The 17,113-nt window shown below is 40.9% G+C and overlaps 2 protein-coding genes across 4 annotated transcripts in view; one reads left to right on the plus strand and one right to left on the minus strand.

Annotated features, from left to right (window-relative positions):
- Nucleotides 1-17,113, plus strand: part of LOC110262276 (uncharacterized) — a 149,340-nt gene that overhangs the window by 123,616 nt on the left and 8,611 nt on the right. The gene's annotated exons all lie outside the window — the stretch shown is intronic.
- The window catches only part of RAB38 (RAB38, member RAS oncogene family), a 63,571-nt gene that overhangs the window by 35,483 nt on the left and 10,975 nt on the right, over nucleotides 1-17,113 (minus strand). The window lies entirely within an intron of this gene.

Raw genomic sequence — 17,113 nt, forward strand, 5'->3', positions numbered from 1 at the left:
CTGGGATCAAACCTACGCTGCACAGCAGCAACCAGAGCCATAGCAGTGAGAACTCAGGAGCCTCAACCCACTAGGTCATCAGAGACTCCCATAATTAAAACAAAAATTTTAAATTCAGTTCCTCAGTCATACTAGCTAGCTACCTACATATCAAGTGTTCAACAACTACATGTGGGCCTTGGCTACAGTATAAGACAACTACAGTAGCAAACATTTCCGGTATCTCAGAATGTTCTATCGGACAACACTCCTGAATACTTGGGATATGATAACTAAGACATGAATACCCCTACCACCATGGGGCTTACATTTTAGGGGGATGATAGATTAGTATGTTAAAAAAGACATCCTCAGTCAACTCCAATTAAGGGTAATAGTAATAGCTAACATTTATTTATGTTTGCTAACCATGAGAGATGTGATGTCCCTAAATAATCATGAAGGTACAATTATTACCCCTGTTTCGAAGTGTAAAAATTGAGACCAAGAGACGCTAAGTAATGTGTTCAAATTATGCACATGGTAGGCTTAAGAACTTACAATTCAAATCTCAGATTTTTGAATCCAGAGCCCACAGTCATTTACCAACAATGAATACTCCCAACTACTAAACCATAGGCTTGTACTCTCTCTCCCTGGGGATTATATATCGGGAGTGTCCCATTCAAATCAACTGAACAGATAACAGATATGTATGCACTGATGTCAGGGTCTGAGCTATAGGATAGGAGTAGGACAGTGAACTAGATGGCCTACACCCTTAACTAGCCTACCATCTATTGGATAAGGAAAGCCCCATGACCTAGAAACAAACACACAACAAACAAATAAATGGTCTTATTTAGACTAATCAGCTGGAATCAGTTTTGCTCTGATTCTTAATTTTCTAAAGGAATATTAGTAAGTATCTTAAACACACTAAGCTCAGTCTTCCTCATCTGCAAAATGGCAGTAATAATATGTACCTCACAGGGCTGATAGGTGGATAAGAGGAATTAACACATGTGAAGCATGCAGCGCAGTCCCTTACAACTAGTTGAAACTTGAGTTTTCCCTCTCTTTCTCCAGCATGTTAAAAATTATGAAAAGAAGTATCAAGAAGGTAGTGAAATCAGAGTTCTAGACCAGAGTTTATGAAATAAAATTATAGTATTTGAGCTGAACAACAAAAATGAACAAAGTCCTATTGCATGTAACTCTGTCCACTAGCAGTTGCTGCAGACAGGAATTAATGAGTTCCAAACCCCAAATTCCAGAAGTATATGACCAGACAAAGTTCTTTTATTCTGATTTGGGAATTTTTTTGTGTTCAGAGTCTTGTAAAGTTTTAGAAATTAAAACAAAGTTAGATGTGTATTGGATAAACCAACTTATCTTAAAAATATAAAAGGCTGGGAGTTCCCGTCATGGTGCATCGAAAACGACTCTGACTGGGAACAATGAGCTTGCAGATTTAATCCTTGGCCTTGCTCAGTGTGTCAAGGATCCGGCATTGCTGTGAGCTGTGGTGTGGGTCATAGACGTGGCTCGGATCCCGCATTGCTGTAGCATAGGATAGCAGCTACAGCTCCGATTCGACCCCTATCCTGGGAACCACCATAGGCCGTGGGTGCAGCCCTAAAAAGACAAAAAATAAAAAATAAAAGACTGAAACTAGCAAGTATCTAAGAACATATAAGTCAACCTACTTCTAAGAACACTTAACACAACTTGGAGATCTAGGTTTTGTGAGAGTGAGTTTTAATTTAGGGTACCAAATTCTTTTGTAGGTCCTGTTCACACTGGCATTAGCACTGCGGTTTGTAAGAGGAACTGATCCATAAACATTTAATGAAAATGCGTGAAAGTCAAGGCTTCCTATCCTAGTGTGTGAGTCTATGTACTCAAGCATGTATCACTGGAAAGAAGAGCACTTTGTCAGGGCCAGCACCTGACGATCCTAAAATATTTCTTACATGGGTTATATCAGCATTTTAAAAATTTTCCCACAGTCATCTAGTCAATGAAGGAAAGTGGCATAAAACCCTTCATATGACACAAAACCCACAGATGAACTTTCATTATCCCAATTGAGTCCTAAATTTCTTTTTTCTTTCTTTCTTTTCTTTCTTTTTCTTTTAAGTTCCTGCTGCATACAGTGATTTCCTTTGATACCAATCAGGGTGGCCATGACATTTCAGGAAGACAAGGGAAAAAAGCCTTCTGTGATCATTCAGGACTCTGAAGGCCTCTAGGCTTTTTAAGGATGTCTTATGATCCCTTTCAAGGAACTAATCAGATGAAGGACAAAGTCATGGGTTCTTCAATAATCTGCTTGTCCAGGGGTTTTCATAGTAGAGTAAAGCAGCCCTCAAGAAGAAAGATTTTATATTTCAAATACGTGGCAGAGGGTCATTTTTAAGACTACACACACACACACACACACACACACACGAAAAGCACACTATAAGCTTATACCTTCATTGGGATTGTGTGTGTGTGTGTATATTTGAGTTTGTGAGGATATATGTATCAGATCATAAACAAAAAGGTTAGTTTCTAGAAAGAAAAGACCTTTGTATTGAGGTCACTAGGCCAGGAGAACTTGGAAAGACTGTATTTTTGGCGTTCCAGCAAGAGGTCACATTCAGATCAGGGCGCTTCCAGCACTCACATTTTATCCGGCCTTTGTCAGCTGATAGCCCGCTCTGAGAACCATGTGATGTTTAGTGTGTGCCTACATATGGACAAAGTAGAGACCTGATGAGTCTATCATAAGTGATTGATTTTTTAAAAAAGACTACTGGAGTTCCCGTCATGTCTCAGCGGAAACAAAATCTGACTAGGATCCAAGAGGATGCAGATTCGATCCCTCACTCAGTGGGTTAGGTATCCAGCATTGCTGTGAGCTGTGGTGTAGGTTGCACACAGGGCTTGGATCTGGCATTGCTGTGGCTGTGGCATAGGCCAGCAGTTGTAGCTCCAATTCAACCCCTAACCTGGGACCCTCCATATGCCACAGGTGCAGCCCTGAAAAGCCCAGAAAAGAAAAAGACTACAGTTCAAAAATGCCATTGGGGTTAAGTCACTCATTCAACACACATTTATCGACTAGGTAATATGGTCCAGGTTCTGGGCTTTGTGCTGCAAATACATAATTTTTTGTCCTCGAGGAACTTCTAAACTAAGAGGTGTTATCCTGGATACATGTATGGAAAATGATCCCATTCATAATGTAAGTCCCCATTTCTCATAGTGTCTAAACACACACTCCACAGCCGTGTAGATATGGCTTTTGATTCAGTTTTCAGCCTCAGGGGATGTTCAAGGACAAAGCAATTAACTGAATCACAAAAGTTAGTACGACGGCTGCGGTAATCACGTGGGGAACCTCCCACAGAAGGCACTAAGTTGAAGGGTCAAGAAGACAGGTGTCTTCATTTGAATCCCTTGTTACCAGTACAGCCTTAGACAAATACATCTCCCCCCCGAGACTCAGTTTTCTTATCGGTAAAATGAGTTGTTCTGGCCCATCTCTAAAGTTCCCTTCTGTTTTCACACCTTCTAGCCCCAGGATATCACCATTAAGTCCACACCTGGTCCTCTGCTCCAGCTGCCCAAAATGGCCCACCGGGGTCATGGACTCAGCTAAAAACATACACGGGCAACACATTCATATGCGTATTTAGTGCCACTTGGTAATTACTACTATATATGCTCTCAGAGGGCAGGACCAAGCAGTGAATCCTTCTAGACAGGCATAAAAACAAGAGGATGTTCTGTTCACCACCTGGCTCTGGTGACCAAAGATTAGTCACTTCACCAGTCTGAGCTTCAGTTTCCTCACTGGTAAAATACGGAACTAAATCCATTACTGCCTCTGGCAGCCTCCTTTGATCAACCTCCCAACATGCAGGCATCCAGTTCTCTACCATCCACTCCTCCTGTGTTCCCCATGCTGGTTCACAGCATCTCCATCCACACCGCCATCAGAGTGGTACCTTCAAGACATCTTCCAACTCCCTCCTCATCCCCATATCCAAAGGGTCTCCAACATCCTACCAACGCTTCTATTCAAAAGCGGCTCTCAGGAGTTCCCATCATGGTGCAGCAGAAATGACTCTGACTGAGAGCCATGAGGTTTTGGGTTCGATCCCTGGCCTTGCTCAGTGGGTTAAGGATCTGGCGTTGCCGTGAGCTGTGGTGTAGGTTGCAGACGCAGCTCGGATCCCGTGTTGCTGTGGCTCTGGCATTGGCCGGCAGCTGCAGCTCCAATTGGACCCCTAGCCTGGGGACCTCCATATGCTTTGGTTGCAGCCCTATAAAGACAAAAAGGCAGCTCTTGACTCTGCCCCCTGCTGTCCATTAGCACTGCCACTGCTCCAGCTCAGGCCCTCATTGATCTTCATCTGGACCTCTGAAAGCTCCTAACTGGGGCTCTCAGCATCTCAGTCTTGGTCACTCCCACTTGCCCTTAAAATAAATATAAATATAACACAGGTTTTCAGATAGTTGCTATTTTGACAGCACAAGAAATCACCTGATGGGTATATATCTGAAGGAAATGAAATCACTACCTTGAAGAGCTCTCTGCATACTTCATGTTCACTGCAGCATTATTGACAAAAGCCAAGACATGGAAACAACGTGAATGTCCATGGACAGATGAATAAATCAAGAAACTGTGGTACAGTCATCTCTCAATATGATTGGTTTCAGGACTCCCTGCAGATACAAATATCAGCAGGTGCTCAAGTCCCTTAAATAATGACCTAGTACTCCCCACCCTCTGTATCTGTGGATGCAGAATCTGCAAATACAGAGGACCAACTGTATACATGTACGACAGAGTATTATTCAGCCATAAAAAGGAAATCCTGCCTTTTGCAGCAATATGGGCAAATGCTATGAAAGCATTATGCTAGAGAAATAAGTCAGACAGAGGAAGAAAAATACTGTGTAATCTCACATGAGGAATCTAAAAAAGGCATAAACAGTCCAAAATTCACAAAAACGGAGAGTAGAATAGTGGTTGCCAGAGGCTAAGGGATGGGAGAAATAGGGAGATGCTGGTCAAAGGGTATGAACCTCCAGTTGTAAAGATGAATAAATTCTGGGGATCTGATTACAATGGGGTGACTACAGTCAACAGTACTGTATTACATAATAGAACATCAGTAAAAGACTAAATCTTAACTGTTCTCACCAAACAAACACACTAAAAGGGTAAACAGGTGAAGTGATGGAGATGTTGACTGACCTCATTGTAGTAATTATTTCACAAAATATACATACATCAAATCATCACATTGTACACATGAAACTCACACAAAGTTATATATCAATTACATCTCAATAAAGTGGGGGGGTGAGAAATCATCTGAGATATTTATAGAACTTTCTGGGGCATCCTCCTTAGAAATTCTTACTGGATTGGTTTTGTATGGGGCCCAGGAACTTGTATTTTAAAGCCTTCCCTAGGTAAAGTCGTAAAACTTTTCTATCAGAATCCACCTTCAAAATGTAAAGATTACCATTATTCTCTGCTATTGTAGCCCCTCAGTGACTCATGCCCTTAAAAAGAAAGACAGACACCTTTATAAACATTACATTTTTGGAGCCTTGTGTGCGAACCACCTTTCTTTCCAAACTCTTCTCCTATCACTTCCTACAAAGCGCTCCATGGCCAAGCCACAATGGACTACTTGTCCATCCTATGTGACTCCCTGGATTTTCTGGCCGCCTTGCAGCTCTGTTCCCAAAGTCTGAATTTTCTCCCCATCTCTCCTCTCACCTTCAGTGAAATCCTACGCATCCTATAATTGGGCCCTGAGAAGTTCCTCGGTGGCACAGTGGGTTAAGGATGTGACGTTGTCACTGCTGTGACTCAGATCGCTGGCGTGGTACAATATATATAATTGTACCCTGAAATTTCATTCATCTGTGCGACCTTCTCATCCTGCCAGCTGGAACCATGGTCCCTTTTTCATGACCTCACAGCATTTTCTTTATCCTATTCCATTTGCACTTAGCACGCTATCTATTCATGCTTCTGTCTTCAACTTGGCATTGCAAAACCTGGAGAGCAGGTTGGTCATGTTTTAATGTTGTAAATTGGATGCCTATTTCTCCACTTTTTTGAATATGGTAGGAGCTCAAGATATTATGGTAGAAATAAACTGAAATTAAGATTCCTCCTTCCTCATAAAAAAACATAGTAAAATAATACCATTTGCAGCAACATAAATGCAACTAGAGAGTTTCATACTAAGTAAATCAGAAAGAGAAAGACAAATACCATATGATATCAGTTGTATGTGGAATCTAAAATATGGCACAAATGAACCTATTTACAGAACAGAAACAGACTCACAGACATACGGAACAGACTTGTGGTTGCTGAGGGGGAGGGAGGAGGGAGTGGGATGGACTGGGAGTTTGGGATTAGTAGATGCAGAATATCACACTTAGAATGGAAGGGCAATGAGGTCTTACTGTGTAACAGAGAGAAACTCTGTCCAATCTCTTGGGTCAGAACATGATGGGGGATGATATGAAAAAAAGAATGTATAGACATGTATGACTGTGTCACTTTGCTGTAAAGAAGAAATTGGCACAACACTGTAAATCAACTATACTTTAATTTAAAATTTTTTTTTAATTTTTAAAAAGATTCCTCCTTCCTCTAAAACATAACACGAGCCAGTGTCACATACTAATGCACGTACTCTATATCCTATGCTTGTTTTGAGTAAATAATCAATAGATGTTCACTGATGGAGAAAATTAACATTATTCTAACAGGGTTATGTGCATATATGTTGCAGTGAGTTTCAGACTGGTATGTTATGTTTTCATAGTCATTCTCAATTTAAGAAATAATCCCCTGAAGAAGAAAAAAAAAAGAATTCCTTGCAATCGATTTACTCTATTCCAAATATATATTTTGGGGGTCACAGCACAATCGGTAGAGCTGAAAGTATCACCAAGTATGCTCCTGATTTCTAGAGAGTAATAGTGTAAAAAGCAGGAAGATAAAACCAAAAGTAAATAGAAACTTTGAACAAGGATCTGGAGAAAAAAATCCAATTGCTGTGATGATCAAACAGCTCCTGAACTTACAGTGGCAGTTGGTTTTAAAGGCCCAGGGAAACCCACAAACCAGGATCAGAGTCAGGCTGGCATCCTGGTGAGCAAGGTTTTCTCCATCTTTTAAGAGCCCATCTGACCCTCTAACAGTGGTTCTGAAACTTTTTCGTCTTCTCTCCTCACTTCTTTGCTCCACTAGACAATAACAGGAAATTGTCAATAAATCACCATTTTTCTTTTTTGGTTGTTGTTTTTTGTTTTTTGGCCGCACCTGTGCATGTGGCAATTCCTGGGCCAGGGATCGAACCCACGGCCCAGGTGCAACTTATGCCACAGCTGTGGCAATGCTGGATCCTTAACTGGATGGGCCACAAGGGAACGCCCTAATCACCATTTTTCTAGGTCACCTAGGCTTCTAATCTAGAATTAACCTTGTTTGATCGTCCCCTACAAAACTTCTAACCTCTCTCCCTGGCCAGAGCCTGGTTTCAGCAGCCCCATGGCAAACACTGCCCTGTGTACCCAGCATGTGTTCAACAGGGTTTCCTTGCTGAATGAATAAGTAACCCGTAATTCTTTACCCCCTCCCAATGATCACGTGAAGGCTTAACAAGTCTTTAAGAGTCATCCTCTGCCGTGTCTCTGCCATTTATCACTTTCTCTCCACTCCCAATGAAATCACTTTGTCTCGTCTCACCTCTTTCATCTAACAAACATTTCTGAATGTCTATTAATTACCAGGCACTAGAAACATGCAACTAGAAAAACCAGCAACTAGGAAAAGAGCAATTAAGAATCATGCCCCTTGTGAAGTTTACATTCTAGTAAAAAGAGATAAACAGTAAACACAAAGCAAGATACACAGAATAATACATTATCTGGTGAAAAGTGCTATGGAGAAGAATAACAGCAGGAAAGGAGATACAATGGAGATGAGGGCAAAGTTAAGCAGGATGGATGGGGAAGGCTCCCTGAAAAGCAATCATTGGAGTAAAGATCAAAAAAAGGTAAAAGAAACCATGTGGATGTTTAGGAGAAGAGGGGTTTGGAGAGAGGGAATGGCAAGTGCAAAGATGCCAAGGCACACATGTGTCTAGAAAGTGTGTGGAGAACAGCAAGGGGACCGTGCTGGCTGGAGTGGGCCACCCAAGGGAAAGAGTGGTATGCAGTGTGGCCGGCAGATTACAGGATCCAGACTGTAGACAGTTTGGGGCCATTATACTGATGGTGCCTTTTATTCTGGATGAGAGAGGAAAGCACTGAAGGGGAGTGAGCAGATGAGAAACATGAACCTACAGGAGTAAATGGATAATGTGGCTGCTGCATTGAGGAGTGACTTACAGGAGTCAAGGTCAGAAGTGAGGAGACAGTAATCCAGGCAAGAGATAATTATGTGGACCAAAGTGGCAGTGGTGAACATGGTTCAGGCTGGATGTTGTCTAGACAAATGTGGAGATAGAGAAGATAGGTAGGATATGGATTATGAGATGATTCAAGTCTGATTCCCAAGCTTTTGACCTAAATTAGGGGAAGTATGGCGTTGTCGTTAACTGAAATGGAGTAGACTTTTGGAGGCCAAGGTTTTGTGGAAGTAGAATGGGATTTTGACATGTTAGGTTTCAGATGTCTTGTTACACAGATATGTTGAGAAGGCAGTTGTACACACAAGTCTGAAGTTCAGGGGGGGAGGTTAGGCCTGGAGATTTAACTGGGATTTTAAGATCCGAACACATCTGCCAGATTCAACATCCAAGCCCTGCTTTCACACTATCATTTGCTTAATTAAACCTACTACTGCCCAAAACTGGAAATTAGGGTGCTAACATATTATGTGACCCACACAAGATTTAAAACAATTTGAACTAGTTCCCAACAGTTATAAATTGGAAGAGAAGTATAAATCCTGGAATGTCTTGAAAACTCAGAACTTTCAAAAATACAGGGTCTAGGGTGGGGGAAAAGCTGTAATTGTAATGTATACATGTAAGGATAACCTGACCCCCTTGCTGTACAGTGGGAAAATTTAAAAAAAAAAGAAAAAAAAAATAAAGTTGCGTGTACACTCAAAAAAAAAAAAAAATACAGGGTCTATATTATATGACTATATGTTGTCAAGTTTGAGCTTATCAGTACCAAACACTCAATCTTAAAGAAAAAAAAAATGGCCTTGATACTATTTCTTTGACACTGTTAGATATCACAAAAACACTTCCCTAAATTTGTATGTCTATATCTATTTTATTAAAATAATTCTAACGAAATATTAAGAATTCAATGAAATTTATATTTTAAAATAAATCATCACCATTGATCCATTTTTCTTATTGTAAGGCTCTTATAGGTGGTTACAAAGGATCCCATGTTTGTTTCTTTGCATCAAAATACTCTTCAACACACTTGGCCTTGTTCCTGAACATGCATCTAGCTGATGTGAAGGTCTGCGGCGAAACAAAATAGGAGCCAGGATTATAGGGAGGCTTTGCTCCTGTTTCCTAGGGAAATGGGGCAGTAGCTTGGGGACCAGAAGTGAGAACAGATTGTTCAGAAAGGCCTTTGAAAGATGAACAAGTATTTGCCCATCAGAAAACAGAATACATTTATTTTACTCTCAGGGCTCCTATGGGATTTTTAAGGTTACACACTTCAACCTACAAATTAAAGGTTAATCCCCAGACTGAGCTCCAGGGTTTTGCCCAAAATTAGGCCTTGCTAGGCTCCATCTTTTTTTTTTTTTTTTTTTTTTTGTCTTTTTGCCATTTTTAGGGCCGCTCCCACGGCATATGGAGGTTCCCAGGCTAGGCTAGGGGTCGAATCGGAGCTGTAGCCACCGGCCACAGCCACAGTCACGGCAACGTGGGATCCAAGTGAGTCTGCAACCTACACCACAGCTCACGGCAATGCCGGATCCTCAACCCACTGAGCGAGGCCAGGGATCGAACCCGCAACCTCATGGTTCCTAGTTGGATTCATTAACCACTGAGCCACGACAGGAACTCCGGCTCTACCTTTTGTTTTCACTCACACTCACTCCAGGACACTCCTTCCTCCACTAGCACTTCCCTTCTCTCTGATTCTCTAACTAAATCCTATCTGTTCTTCAAGCTTGTACCAAACTCCACCTTCTTGGAGCTTTTTCTGACTTCTGAGCTCAATTCTTTCCTTCCCTATACTCACCCAGCGCTGAGTGAATCTATCACTTGCTCACCCACTCAATCAGGCCCAGCCTTGTACTTTTCCCGCTCCACAAACCTCTGCAGCCTGTGTCCCCAGTTACACTGGAGACTCCCTGAGCCCACGGTTGAGTTCCTCTAATACTGTCCCCTGTCTGTCCACAGAACACACACTCTGAGAGGCTCTTAGTCAGTGCTCACAATGGACTTGCGAAATAGAATGGAACTGGTAATACGAGTGCTCTTTACATAATGAAGTAACAATATCGATTTCTTATTTGCAAGAAGGAGCCCCAGCAGGGAGAGGAGTGGACTGAATAAAGCAAGACCTCTAGTCCAACTCATTTACTTTTACTTTTTATGCCTACTAAACTCCTGCTCATCCTTAAAATACACTCTGAAAAAAATCTATCACCAATTCAGAACAAATTCACTTTCCACAATTTCTTCTAGTTCCCCCATAAACAGTGGCTCTCATTTCATCTTGTTACTGGTTGTCCTGTCTAATAGGCAAGTCTTATCTCTATTCAACAAGAAGGTAAAACTGGATACAGTGTATTGAATGAAACTAAATTGTGCAAGAGAATAGGATGACATAAAAAGTAACAATTGGTGTCTTGGGTGTCCATAAGCAATAATATTATAGAAATCAAGGGTAGCTGGATATAGTGATCTATTTTTAAATTAAATTTCAAAAATATTCTCATTAAATTCTGAATTTAAATTTAAGGCAGTGTGTGTGTGTCAGGGAGAGAGAGAGAGGGAAGAAAATGAGTATCCCAGTGTCTCAGGAGATTTTTTTTTTTTTTTGTCAGAATTAATTTTGACTGGGGTCTAACACCACTCAGTTGAAATGAAATAACTTACTTGGGTAGAGAAGAAACAAGATCATAGAGTAATGCAATGTCTATTATTGGGTGGAGGGAGGGAATGAAACCAAGACACAGAAGGGAGGTTAGCATGAATCAAAATAAAAGGATCTGTATCCCATGTTTATAATTAAACCAACTGCAACCTAAACAAATAACTAGCAAACAACCTAAAAATACATTCTGAATTATAAAAGTAATCTCTGAATTACTTAGCATTTGAGACATCACCTCTAAGTTACCTTTAAAGACACTTTAATAGATAACTCACAAGGGACCCTGGGCTCTAAGGGTTTCACTCTTAAAGCATTTCCAGATTCCTCTAGCTGTAAAATCCCTAAAATGTGTGTGAAGGTGCTCTGGGGTGACTCACTGCACTCACAGTGGCACACCGTGATAATTGTAAATTTCAAGGCAAGCACAATGGTGCTCAAGGAACTAGTAGCTAGAGGTAGCTTACAGTTTTAACGTTAGGTAGTGCTACATTCCTTTTGATGTGGTCATATCTTTTTGAAGCTGGGGTTTTCACAGTTTGGGTAATAAAAAGCAAGAGTCATGTGAAAATCAATGGGAAATGAACATGCGGGTGGTGGTGTCCACTCTGACTCAAAGTTTGAGATGCTGGAGTTCCCGTTGTGGCTCAGTGGTTAACGAATCCGACTAGGAACCATGAGGTTGTGGGTTCGGTCCCTGCCCTTGCTCAGTGGGTTAATGATCCGGCATTGCCGTGAGCTGTGGTGTAGGTCGCAGACGCGGCTCGGATCCTGCATTGCTGTGGCTCCGGCGTAAGCCGAAGGCTACAGCTCGATTCAACCCCTAGCCTGGGAGCCTCCATATGCTGCAGAAGCGGCCCAAAGAAATGGCAAAAAGACAAAAAACAAAAACAAAAACAAAGTTTGAGATGCTATTGCAGGGTCCAAAGGAATGCATATGCCAATAGCAAACAATTAGAGTTATTAAAAATGAAATTAATTTTCTTAAAATTTATGTTTTCCAAATGGCTATTAAGTTATTAGACTATTTTAATTATTAAACTGTTTAGTGCTCACTACCTAAGAAACAGAACTTTTAGGTATTTGTATTGGCCTAGAGGCACCATGAAAAAATGACTTTGACACTAAAGGTTCTGTGAACTGAGGAAGTTTGAGAACCTCTGCTGTAGCCTCTCGAGTCTAGGGGACATTTTTCTTTAAGTTAAACACACACAGACACACACAGATATACACACACACACACACCCCTCTACCGCTTTATAAGACTCAATTTTTATTCTAATACCATTGAGCATCATTGCTATTCTTATCTTTAATTCTCAAACTAGAGACTGTGTCCCTTAGGCACTGTGGTTTTCCTCTCTAAAAGTAGCATATTAAAATGGGTCTTATTAGGCTAAACCAACTACATGGTCCATGCAATGATGTGTGCAAAGAATTTAGCTCATTCAATTTTTAACTCTGTTTAAAATAGAAAGGTTAAAAATAATAAATAGTCCTTTAAAATAAAGTATGTGTTGGAGTTCCCGTAGTGGCGCAGTGGTTAACGAATCCGACTAGGAACCATGAGGTTGCAGGTTCGGTCCCTGCCCTTGCTCAGTGGGTTAACGATCCGGCGTTGCCGTGAGCTGTGGTGTAGGTTGCAGACGCGGCTCGGATCCTGCGTTGCTGTGGCCCTGGCGTAGGCCGGTGGCTACAGCTCCAATTGGGCCTCTAGCCTGGGAACCTCCATATGCTGCAGGAGCGGCCCAAGAAATAGCAAAAAGACAAAAAAATAAAATAAAATAAAATAAAATGAAATAAAGTATGTGCATCGTCAAAATTCAACTTAATCTGGAGTTTCTGCTGTGGTGCAGCAGGTGGAGGATCCAGCATTGTCTGTGCAACTGCTGTGGTCACTGCTGAGACATGGGCTCGATCCTCTGCCCAGTGCAGTGGGTTAAGGATTTGGCATTGCTGTAGCTGTGGCACAGGTTGCAACTGCAGCTCGGATTCAGTCCCTGGCCTGGGAACTCCCATAGGCCTGAGGTGCAGGAACAACAACAATAGAAGCAACAAGAGGCAGTTTAATCTAAGACGTGAAAACTACTGCATTATTATATTACACAGTAGGAAACAAGAGAAGAGAGTGGTTAGAAAATAGAATGTATAACCAGACAAATCTCAGTTCATATCCCAGCATCATCCCTTACTGTCTGTGTAACTTTTGTAAAGGTTTGTATGTTTGTTTGCTTATTTATCTTCTTCTAGCCCCTCTAAGCATAATTCTCTCCTCTCTATGATGGGGTTAATGACAGTACCTGCCAGATCAGTTCATTGAAAGCAATGAATAAAGTGATACGTAAAAATGCACAGCACCATTCCTGACACCCAATAATGGTGGCTATTAATAACAAATTATATTGTAGGGGAAAAACAGTCCTCCGACAAGTAATTTAAGTCAATTTGTTTTCAACTTCACCCTATAAATTAGATTGAAATGTGTTTGAATCTCTCACACTATAGATAATTTGTCTCCAGTAGGCTGAGGGGGTACACAAGAAGCTAAGTTTTCCATTGTTCTTCCCGAGAGAGCAGATTTATGCAAGCCCAATAAGGAAGAGCAGTTATTGTATCAGAATAATACAGACTACAATAAAATAGAGATTCGGGGTACGGAGTAATAATTCTGATTTCTCCCAGACATTTGAAACGATTAACTCTCCTCTCTTCGATTCTCTTCCCTTTGCTTCCCAAACCTGCCCTTGCTTGATTCTCCTCTTGCTTAGTACTTTCTCTTTCTCTACGTCTATTGCTATAACTCCACAGTTATTTCATTACACTACATAACAAATAACTTGTGGCAAGCTCTGCTAAAAATCAGGAAAGATATCAGAAGTTCAACAGAACTCTAGCAAATTGCTAAAGGGAAAGTGCTAGAAGGGAGCAAGGTGATATGGGATTCAAAGGAGGAAAGAGTTATACTGGAAGGGGAGAGAATTAGGGGAGTCTTTCTTTGCAGAGGAGTTGCCCTTCCAGGTGGGTCTTAAACATCACGTAGGATTTGGATATGTGGAAATAAAGGGAAGGGCATGTGAACCAGCAAGAAGAGCAGGAGCGGGAGTTCCTGTTGTGGCTCAGCAGGTTAAGGACCTGATGTAGTCTCTATGAGGATGAGAGCCTAATTCCTGGCCTCACTCAGTGGGTTGAGGATCCGGTGTTGCTGTAAGCTGTGGCAGATGTCACAGATGCGGGTCGGATCTGGTGCTGCCATGGCTGTGGCACAAGCCTCAGCCGCAGCTCATTCAAGTCTTAGTCTGGGAAATTACATATGCCACAGGCCTAGCTATTAAAAGAAAAGGAAATTAAAAAAAAAAAAAAAGAATAGCAGGAGCAAAGGCACAGAGACAATAAACATGGAGTGTGAATAAGGAAGAGCAAGGACCCCAAATGGCCACATTTTAAGCCTCATAATGGAGCATGGAGGGAAAGTATATTAGGCATGTTACTTGAAGCCAAACTGCGGGTGACTTTGGTTCACCCCAATGCCGTACCATCTTCCTCTCTGATTTATTGCATAAACTCCCATAGCTGGGTGCCTATCAAATTCATTTTCCTGCCCCAGTATTTAAGACGCTACTAAAACATCTGGTGTTAAAAAATGTTTTTAATTGAAATCTCATCATTAATGAACAGAGAAGCCTGCATTCCGGTTCCAGTTCTACCATTAACTAGTTCTATGGGCTTGAAACTAATAATACCCCTCCTTTCAGAGCAGAGCTTCCTTATCTGTAAAATGAAGGATTTAACAAGGTGAGCCCTCAAGGTTTTAACTCTGAAAATTACCTTTATTACTCCATCTAATATATCTAAATATCATAAAGAAAATACAGTTTTGCCATTTGACCTCCAAATGAATAACATTTCACTTTGAATTATGAAGATTCTATTAAACAAAGAAGCATAGTTTTTAAGAATGGTTTTTAAGGTCACTCTAGTTTTTATAGTGAAAAATAAAATAGAATGCTTCTTAAGAAAAGTGATTGCCACATTCATTGATCTTAAAATGTATGCATTTTTTATACATTAATATTTGTAAAATTACAAAGTCTTTCAGGTATGAACAGAACTTTCATTTTGTTCAGACACAAAAATTTTTTTGTTTATCAAATGTTTAGAGTTCCCTGGTGGCCTAGCAGTTAAGGATTTGGTGTTGTCACTGCTGTGGCTCAGGTTTCATCCCTGGTCTAGGAACTTTTGCATGTTGCCAGTATGGCCAGAAAGAAAGAAGTGTTTAGATGGATGACATGTCTTAGAATTAAAGTAATGATGAAGCAGTTCACTGAAACTTTTTATTGAACAAATACTCATTAAGCACCCACTAGTACCTAGTACTAGGGTAACAGTTGGGAGGTTTGAAAGCATTCCCATGCAGTAGTAGAAGACTTCTCATCTGGAGGAAGCATGGGATTTTGTTATCTGGACTCAAAAGAGACTTCCTGAATGAGGTGAGATGGGTGAGTGACAAAGGACCCACAGGAGCTATTTAAGTAAAGAAAAGGAAGTGTAGTTAGCCAGAGGCAACTGTGTGAGCCACAGTATAAAAGGAAAGGTAGCTGAACTGAAGCCAGAATGGTCAAGGATCCTAAGTATGAGAGAGAAGACAGGAGGGGGTGACAGAGGCCAGATCATGAGAGACCTTGATGTTCATGCTAAAAAGTTTAAGCTTTCATTCTAAAAGTGATGAGGATCTACCGAAGGGTGCCAGGTTAGAGAACACCTAACTGGAGAATGGCAATGCTGTGCTGAGCAGTCTCACCTCTGTGGATTAAGTGATGGATGGGAAAGCTTGGGAAGAGATAGACATTGGGAAGCTTCTGAAGTCATTCACATGAGCGGTGAGGAAGACATGGCTACTGAAAGGAGGGATAAAATAGAGTTATTTGTCAAGGTAGAAAAGACAGGAGCTGATTAATGCCATGGAATAGGAAACAAAATGGAGTAGGAAATGGTGAAATTTAAAATCTGAGTTATTTTCAAAGAGTAATTTAAGATCATATAACTTTTTAACCAAGCTCTCAAAGAGCTGGAAAAAAATTTATGGAACTCAATAATTTGGAACCCCAGGCTAGAGTCTCAGACTTGACCTTGCCAAGTTGATGGAGACTACTCTAGCATTCCTCCTAGAAGATGAGGATCTTCCCTTGATAGAATCAACCTGATTTCCATCCCACAAGCAGTAGGGCCACCATATCGATCTGGGAATGTCCATCCCAGAATCAAAGAGAGTCAAAAAATAAAAAGTGTTCTCCATGGTTTGAGAGATGCAGGATTTCCCAAGGCTAATCTTCAGAAGAGGGAGTAATTGGGCTCTAAACCTACCACAAGACAACTCTCCTCAAAATGTTTTCAGGTGAGCAATAGCTCTAGTGTCAACCCTAGTGACTATTTAACACCAAACCGCTTTTCTTGAGCAGCCACTATGTACCAGGCACCATGTTCTACTTACACTTGGTCCGTTTTTCTCACCTGTAAAAGTGGAAATAATATGACCTAATTGCCAGAATAATTATGCTGCTTAAACTGCAAAGATTACTCTGATAAAGTGATAAATATGAGGAGTTATCCTTCTTAACCATTGGTTGGTGTATACCTCCTTTCCTAATGTGTCTGTTGTTCCCTCTCACTACCTCCCTTCTCACCAACTCTCCTCACCTCCACACCTTGGCTATGGTAGGTGCCACGTTTTGACTTTCTTAGCACCTGACATTTCTCCTTCAGAGCACTTATCAAAACAGTCAATAATTATCTCTATGATTATCTTAAATATCTTTATGTCCCTCCAGAATATCAGATTCCATACCAACATCCATCTCATTCAGCCTTAAAGCCCTACACTAATCAAGTGAATGAATAAATTTTCCCAGGCAAAATCTTACACCTCTAAAATTCTGAAGTTTTAAAATGACTTCTTAAATAAAATGCAGTAAAAACAAATAAATATTTAAGTACCCTTTTCAACCTTCAAAGAGAA

The sequence above is a fragment of the Sus scrofa genome, chromosome 9 (genome assembly GCF_054392235.1).
Source record: "Sus scrofa isolate SSC_HxYL_T2T_F1_AM1 chromosome 9, Sscrofa_HxYL_maternal_Yorkshire_Landrace_v2.0, whole genome shotgun sequence".
NCBI lineage: Eukaryota > Metazoa > Chordata > Mammalia > Artiodactyla > Suidae > Sus > Sus scrofa.